The following is a 9564-nucleotide window of genomic DNA, read 5'->3' on the forward strand; positions in this document are numbered from 1 at the left end:
GATCGAACTGGCAAACAGGGCGACAAGAGCAGGGAGGCAGCAAGAGAGTATTCGTAGGCTGCAGAATTCTCTCTTCTTGATTTCAGCACTAAAGAGAATCTGATGTGTTTTTTGTTGGTCTCTCTCAAGGCTGCCGCCCCCTCCTTCTGTGGTGCCTCCACGTGCGGTGACCAATATTAGAAAACACTAAACTACCGTGGTGTGTCATGGTGCAAGTGGTTTCTGTGGTGCCTCCACGTGCGGTGACCAATATTAGAAAACACTAAACTACCTTGGTGTGTGTTAAACGTGTTAACACTACACGTGTAGTGCTTTCTACTATTGTAGTGACAGTACTTTAACACACTGTGTAGTAGTTTACAGCCGTACTACACCCACCGTGTGTGGTGTAAGGCTGTAACACCACCACTTGTGTTAGGTGCACCAATTCCACCTTCCACCTTTGCATGGTGTGTAGTATACAGACACCCCTATTAACACGGGGCGCAAGTGGGTGTGCACCGTGGTGGATGTGCTGACACTGCACACAATGCCCCATGCTGCATCATTTTGCACTATGTGGGTGCGCACACCCACATTGCAATTGGTGCCTCATGTGGTGTGTCGTGGTGCAAGGGATGTGCACACACACACAATGCACTTGTGACCATTGTTGCTCTTTCAACATATCACCCATACACACCCCCATGTCATCGCTTTGATTGACAGTCCCAAACTCGTATTTATGCACCTTTCTTGCATGAAACTAGCTCACCTTTTCATAAAATTAGTGTGGGAGTGTTCCGTTTTGATTCCATGCAATCCCATTTCCACAAAATAAATTTTCCTTTTTTTTGTAATTTTTTTAATTTCTATAAATTAAATATTAGTAAAAAACCATTTCTATCAATACTTTTCGGCATGAAACCACCTTACTTTGGTGCACAATTTTTTTTTGCAGGTGTGAAAAAGCAACCCCCACCCTCCAAAATTATTTTCTCAGATCTTTCCCAAATTTTGACAATTTTTACTGATTAAAAGATAATAAAATTAATATTTTTCTCCACAAATTTATTTTAAATATTTTCATCATTTTTCAATCCTAACTAATGTCACTTGTCAACTATAAGACCAATTTAAGCCGTACATCTCAAGACAACCCCAGTATGATTTTCCCAGAGAAGTGATGTTTCTTGCTGGTAGAGCCCCAAAAGCTTAACATACTCTTTGAGGGGGGGGTGATGACTCTGGGGGGTTCCCCCCTGGGGGCGCCATTGGGCGAGCGTTGGTAGTCATGGGGCTTCCCCCCCGTCACCCAAGATGCACGAGTAGTGCAGTTGCATGCACTAGAGGCGACATGAAGGCACATTGATGCTTACCGAGCGCGACATGGTAGCGTAGTGACATGCATCACAATGTGCAAGGTTTTACTTGATAGTGCGTGCTGCTACACAATGATGTGCACTAGAAGAGACCTGGGAGTGTGATGATGCACGCGTTGCAGCGCAACGTCTGTTGAGTGCCCCTTGATCGCAAGCGATGGGTGTTGTGTTGGGTGCCCTCGGCAGCATGCACGGTCGCACTTGCTATGTTGAGCACTGCGTGCGTTGCCGCAGCCTTAACAGTATCGTCCCATGCGTGCTCATGAACACGCGTTTGTGGGTTAGCGATGTTCGGTTAGGTGACGTGCAATGTGTTTGGCAATTGTGCTTTGGGTGCCTCCCCGCATGCTGCCCAGGGCACTCCATGGTGCCTCCATGGCATACCTATTTCGAGCATGGGGGCGCCCATGGGGACCTCACATGAGTGGGAATGTGAAAGAATGGTAGGATCCATCTAATGGACACCATAAAGGTTGCGGAATGGGTGGGCGAATTTCAAAAATTTTCCTACCTTCTCCCAACTGGGAATCATATTCCCTAAATTTAGAATACAATATTCAAGGATCCTATTTGAACCATAATCAAACTAGATCTGTACCAAAAGACAAATGGGAGGAATATACCTGATCCGGAGAAGCACTATCTCCCAAAGTTGGTGTTCACACTCAAAGAATGCTCCAAGATCCGTTCCTGCTGAAGATGACACAGCTGTGGATGGAACAGAACCAGTAGGGTGCATCCTATACACTGGATCCTTCGCAAGTATCCTCTGGAAGCACTAAACACTGAATCTATTTCAGTCTTTCTTGCAAGACTGATGTCAAGAACAGATTTCTTGACTTTCTTTTCTGCAAAGATCTAATCTTGCAAAGGAGATGGCGGCGGCAGGAGGAGAACTCTAAAGGTGAAAAGGCTGAACTGCCTTTTTTTTCTTTTTTTTGGAGTATGAGATCTGATCTCAATTCGCAGGAATCTTTCTTGCGATTTTTCTTGATTCAAAATCTGTTGTATTTCTCTCTTTCTTTTTTGTTAGGGTTTCTCCTCCTTTCTTCTTGATTAAGAAACCTCCTAATTAGGAGTTATCCCAATCCAAATCAGTATTTGGATAGGGGATAATCTTAATCCTATCTACAGATAAAGTTAGCTTACTCCTGATCTTATCAGGAGGTTACCAGATTCAAATCTAATTTGAATTTGGTCTCCAAGAGTGGATAAGGCTAAAGGCCCAATCCTTTTACTAACATTAATCTGAGATTCGCCCCAAGGATGGGTGATCATATCAGCCCACCTCGAAATGGGCTTCTGGCCCATTAAGTGTTCAGTGTCTAATTACTTTCCAATCTACTGCCCAGTTGGGCTTCTTTGTATGGCATGGGACCCAAGCATTGATCTACACACCAGCCACATGGGTTCGGCCCAGCCTTTAATACAAGGCCCAGCCGACTTCACTGAAAAACTCAATGAACCCCTTGAGTCCATCATATGGACCCTATGGGCCCAACACTTACATTAAGTGGTCCCTGGGCCAAGCCATCTTATAAAAACCCAGGGACTGTGGGCAGGTGCAAGATTAGCCCATCAGGTATTATCCTCAATGGTCTTACACTTAACCTCTTAGCCCTTAATGATCAAGCACTGCCCGACAAGAGAGGACCTCTCCCTCGGCTGCAAGGAACAATGCCGCACTTTCCTCTCACATGGATCCCGGGAATTAAAACCATTTGCAAACAATTTGAAACCATACATATATATATATAAATATATTAATTTTTCAAAACAAAATTCCAATGATTGAAATCAACTGCCGGCAGTTTGGTTTCCATCAGAGAGAGTGCATTCCCGATCATTACCCTTTGTCCGACAAAGTGGCTGATTCTATCACTATGATCACCCACTCAGATGAATTCTCAAACTGACCCAACATACCCAGGTTTTGATCCCCGCTAAGGATCTCACTGATTGGCATATCAAAGGCAGCCTGATCCAACACCTAGTGAAGTGTCATAATCGAGTCTAGGGGTCAGGTGTAACTTTCCAGTTTTGCCCATCTATCTCCAAGGTCCAGGGCAATACTGGAAATCTGGTCCGGTTCAAGGATTCAAGTAATCCCATACTGCATGTGCCTCGGGTCTTACTCTGGTGGCTGAGACAGGCCATCCCAACACTTGGTGGCACACCAGTATCAGCCTTGGCAGGATAAATCTCCCCAGACTTATCGAATGGCTGTGAACATTTAAAACTAACACGAGTCTCTATAAATGTCCAGTTTTAGGGTTTTACACAGAATTATACCAAACAACATGAATCAAACATGCACTTTATTTATTTCCACTAAATAACAAAAGTACATCAAATCAGATTGAAACTAAGGGCATACAAAAACTGTCTAACAACTCCCACTTGCACTTAGGTCCAATCTGGTACAAGCCGGAGTCCCATACTTTCCACGTGTTTCTCAAACACCTTCTGTGCCAGTGGCTTAGTCAATGGGTCTGCCACATTATCCGCTGATGCTACCTTCTGAATCAGGACGTCCCCTCTACCAATGATCTCCTGCAGTACATGGTACTTTCTCTCGATGTGCTTTGACTTCGAGTGAGCCCGAGGCTCTTTAGCCTGGGCGATCGCTCCATTGTTGTCACACAACAACGGGATGGGAGATGTGCTGGATGGAATCGCTCCCAATTCGTGTATGAACTTCTTCATCCACACGGCTTCCTTGGCATCTTCACTTGCGGCAATGTACTCGGCCTCGGTTGTGGATTCTGCAGTGGACCCCTGTTTGCTGCTTTTCTAGCAAACAGCACACGATCCTATCGTGAGAACATACCCAGATGTAGACTTTCTATCATCTGGATTCGACTGGAAATCGGCATTGGTATACCCTAGAACTTGTAGTGAACTACCATCGAATACCAGACAAAACTCTTTTGTCCTTCGAAGGTATTTGAGTATGGTCTTCACAGCAGTCCAATGCTCCTGCCCTGGGTTTGCCTAGAATCTGCTTACCACACTCACCGCCTGAGCAATGTCAGGGCGAGTGCACAGCATGGCATACATGATGCTCCCTACGGCTGAGGCATAGGGAACGTCTCTCATGCTCTCAATCTCCTCAGAAGTCTTGGGAGACATCTTCTTGGAGAGAGTGACTCCGTGCCTGAAAGGAACATTTCCTTTCTTGGAGTTCTCCATGCTGTACCTCTTGACAATTTTGTCAATATAAGCAGCCTAGGATAATCCAATTATCCGCTTCGATCTATCTCTATAGAGTCAAAGACCCAGTATGTATGAAGCTTCTCCAAGATCTTTCATGGAGAACTGCTCAAAACGGATGTTCCAATTGGACTTCCTGTAAATACAGGGCTCATCCGGATTCTGCTCAAAGTCAAATGTTTTGACTGTAGAATCAAAACGGATGTTCCAACTCCTAGAAGCCTGCTTAAGTCCATATATGGATCTATTAAGTTTACATACCATGTGTTCCTGACCAGCAGCAATGAAGCCTTGCGGCTGCTGCATGTAGATATCTTCACTAAGATCTACATTCAGGAACGCGGTTTTGACATCCACTTGCCAAATCTCATAGTCATGGTACGCTGCTACAGCTAGCAGGATCTTAATGGATTTAAGCATGGCCATGAGCGAAAAGGTTTCCTCATAGTCGATGCCTTCTTTCTGAGTATACCCTTTCACCACCAAACGAGCTTTAAAGGTCTCAATCCAGCCATCGGGGCCCTTCTTCCTTTTGTAGATCCATTTGCAACCAATTGCTTTTATCCCGGAGGGCGGATCCACTAGAGTCCAGACTCCATTGGTCTCCATTGAGTCCATTTCAGTTCTCATGGCCTCCACCCACTTCTGGGAGTCTATGTCTAACATAGCTTCCGCGTAAGTCATGGGATCCTCTTCACTAGTCAAGGTTTCCACCAGGTAACTATCCTGGTCATAACCATATCGAACTGGTGGTCTGGATACCCGGGTGGTTCTTCTAGGTTGGTCATTACCTGGAATTTGTGGGACATCTCCCACTGCTCCTGAGTTCTCCTCATCAAGAACTATTTCCTGACGATGGGTGTCCAGGATGTAATCGGATTCTAAGAATTGGGCGTTTCGACTGCAGAACACTTTCTGCTCACTCGGGTCATAGAATAGATAACCCACCGAGTCCTTTGGGTAGCCTATAAACAGGCAACGGCTGGTTTTAGATTCCAACTTGTCCGCACTTGTTCTTTTAACGTGTGCAGGACAACCCCAAATCTTCAAGTGTCTTACACTTGGCTTCCTTCCGGTCCAAAGTTCATATGGAGTTTTCGGAACTGATTTGGTTGGAACCCGATTCAGCACGTAGATAGCAGTCTCTAATGCGTATCCCCAAAAGGATGTGGGTAATTGTGAGCATACGAGAAGCGACCGGACCATGTCCAACAAGGTCCTATTCCTCCTCTCTGAAACACCGTTGAGTTGAGGTGTAGTAGGAGGAGCTAGTTGTGACACTATCCCATTGTCCCTTAAGTAGTCCCTGAATTCGTCAAAGAGATACTCGCCACCTCGATCTGATCGAAGGGCCTTAATTTCTCTCCCTAACTGTTTCTCGACTTCCTGTCTGAATTCTTTGAACTTTTCAAATGATTCAGACTTATGTCTCATTAGGTACACGTAACCATATCGTGAGAAATCATCTGTAAAGGTGATGAAGTACACGTGTTGATTTTGTGTCCTAACACTCAGTGGACCACATACATCAGTATGTATCAAGTCAAGTGTGCCTTCAGATCTTTCAGGCTTACTGTCAAATGGCCGCTTAGACATCTTACCTTGAAGGCAAGGTTCACAAGTGAGAAGATTTTCTACGGTTAGAAAATCCAAAGGACCATCCTTTACCAGCCTTGTGATTCGGTCAATACCGATATGGCCAAGTCGGTAATGCCAGAGGCACGTGGGACTTACTGTATCACGATTCATTTTCTTGGGATTTTTGACCGATGTAGTTTCAGTTAAGTTAGTTTCCAGAGAAGGATGTAGAACATAGAGACCGTTCTCTAGTTCCCTGCATGCGATGAATTTATTATTCCGTTTAATAGTAATCATATTACTAAAATAAACAGTATATCCATCAGCACAAAGTTTTGAAACAGAAATTAAATTTCTTCTCAAGTTCTGTACATAAAGACAATCTTTAAGTACAAGTATTCCTTCTTTAAAAAACTAATTCTACGGTTCCTATTGCCGCCGCTGCAACACTTGTAGTTGTTCCCAAGAACAGTGTCACTTTACCATCACTCAACCTTCTGCTAACTTTGAACCCCTGCAGTGAGTTACACGCATGAGTTGAAGCCCCGGAGTCAACACACCAGGACACAAAAGTAACTAACATGTTAGTTCCTATGACACAAGTTTCGATGTTACATTTCTTAGATTCCAGGTAGGCAGGACAATTCCTCTTCCAGTGGCCGGTCTGCTTGCAGAAGTGACAAACATCAGATGCCTTGTTCTTCTTCTGCTTCTTAGGTTAGGTAGCCTTCTTCTGAGGCTTCTTTGCCTTTCTCTTTTTCTTGCCCGATTTGTTAGCTTCAGCAAGCATAACCACAGGCTCATCCTTCTTGAGTAGATCCTTGGCTCTCTGCAACATATTGCTGAGTTCCTGGACACTGACATTCAGCTTATTCATATTGTAGTTCATTGTGAACGCATTGAAGGAAGATGGCAAAGAATTGAGGATGGCATCCACTTGCGTGCCAAGATCTAGCCCGGATCCAAGAGCTTCAAGTTCGTTAATGTATCCCATCATCCGAAGACAATGGTCATGAACTTTCTGCCCTTTGGTCATCTGCACGGTCATGAATAATTTCAGGACCTTCTGTCGAGTAGAACGGTTCTGCTCTTCATACATTGTTCTTAGACTGTCCAATATGTCCTTGGCTAGTTCAATCTGATCGAACTGCCTCTGTATTGGGTTGTCTAATGAGGCAACGACAAAGCAGCAGGCTAGGGAGTTCTTATCCTCCCACTCTTGGTAGTCCCTCCTACGGGCCTCAGAAGCCCTATCACCCGGACGTTCCGGGGCAGGATTTTTCACCACCTTGTCTAACTTTTCGAAAGTTAGGACCAGCATAAGATTTCTGTACCAGTCGGCATAGTTTGAGCCCTTAAGCTTGTTATCGTCTAGAAGCTTTGCAAATTGACCGTTTGCCATTTTCTGATAAAATAGCAAAATCATTAGTCCACAACCTTAGTTTGATTCATGTTACCTACATAGATATGGCTTTTAATCTATGTTCCATTCCCATTTGTTCATCTCTGAGATTTCCCTCCTTTCTCAGTGACGGAGACGATGAAATGTCTCTGGAAATGTGGGAAATCACATGGGGTGCGTGAAGCCAACTGTTTCAGCTGCATAACCCCACCACCTTTCTGTGACAGATCATATCCACTCATCAAATGAGTTTCCTTTTGGCCTCTGTCAGACAAGGTTCAGAGCCATTTTCAGGTAAACCTTTCTGTCCAGTGAGTGCACACCCATCATATTCAGGTTACGCCAAGGTACCGTGAGAGAGTTCTCATTTTCTGGTGAAGTCCCTCCCACATCGGTCTATGACGCCCCTATCATCTTATGAAACACTCTAATAGATCCAATAGCAAATGGATAGCCCAATTTTATGGTGCGTTTCCTCATTACTGAAGGACCCATCATTGTGCTAATGATGGAAGGCCTTTAGAGAGTCCATCATATGGGTCTCCCTATCACATGCATTCATATTTGCTGGAGGGAACAAAAATACGCCTTAGTTTTAATTTAGGTCAAACTAGAGTGGCTCCCACTGACTTTCATAAAGTCAGATTTCTGGTGGGCCTTAATCGGCTAGGGGTTCCGTACGCATCCCTTTTCAGGGTTGTGGGGCCCACCAAGCAAAGAGGGGTCATCCAATGACCTTGAAGGACACCATGGCAATGATGTGCATTCAGCCATGGTGTGCGCAAGAGCCACTAACGAGTCTTCATGGGCCAAGTACTTATGGCCCATGGTCGCAGCACATCAAACATCCAAACATCACATGTAAAGGAGGAATTGATCCAATCAATTAACTACTGTAAAGCCCATTGAATAGCCCATTTAAAATCTAAGTCATTAACAATTAATGACTACTAGGTGTATGGGCTGAATCGCAGATAGCAGTTCGGCCCATACAGCTTATCTCACAGTAATGGGCCTTTTGCAATTTTAACCCTTTAAAACTGGGCTTTACAGGTGGGCCGAATTAATCCTTGTAATCGAACATCAGATTTGGAACAGCAAGTGTGAGAAATACAGACTGAAAAACAGTACCTATCGAATCCCAGATTCGGTCCAAACAGTTTTGGCCCAATCTAGTCCGAGAGGATCCAAAGCTGATTTTCAATTCAAGAATTAATTCATGAAAGATCTGAAATTAATAATTTTGATTTCAAACAATCACAAATCAAACTATGGACTTTTCGCACCACCTACAAAACAGAGGTTAATCACAAGGGTTGCAGTTTCACAAACTGCAAATCGCAGAAAGCGATTTCTCCAACTGCAAATCTCCAGCGCCGCCTTCTTCTTCCTTCTTCTTTAATCAAGAAAAATAACAGAAATCCTATTTCTATTAATTACATTCTTGATCAAATCCTATACATTCAGTCTAAAATAAAAAAAAATATTTACAAACCGAATTAAATGAAATAAATAAATAGAAAGAAAAAGGGTGCGCAGACTATCTGCGCCAAATCTGCACTGCGATCTCCAGGTTCGAACAGTCCATTAAATCAAAATAAATAAAGAACAATTCTAAATAAATTTTGGATTTAATAAAAATTACTTTCAGATCAATCGCCCTTAACAAGAAATAGTTTCTTGAAATAAAGAAAACAATCTGCGCAAATCTTGAAAGAACACCTTCTATCCATCTGCGCAGGGTCAGATCTGATTTTCTTTTGGTTCAAGATTTGAACCTGTGGCTCTAATACCACTGTAAGAATGGTAGGATCCATCTAATGGATGCCATAAAGGTTGCGGAATGGGTGGGCGAATTTCAAAAATTTTCCTACCTTCTCCCAACTGGAAATCATATTCCCTAAATTTAGAATACAATATTCAAGCATCCTACTTGAACCATAATCAAACCAGATCTGTACCAAAAGACAAATGGGAGGAATATACCTGATCCGGAGAAGCACTATCTCC

Source organism: Nelumbo lutea, chromosome 2 (assembly GCF_056320005.1).
Source record: "Nelumbo lutea isolate HS-2025 chromosome 2, American lotus-T2T, whole genome shotgun sequence".
NCBI classification, from domain to species: domain Eukaryota; kingdom Viridiplantae; phylum Streptophyta; class Magnoliopsida; order Proteales; family Nelumbonaceae; genus Nelumbo; species Nelumbo lutea.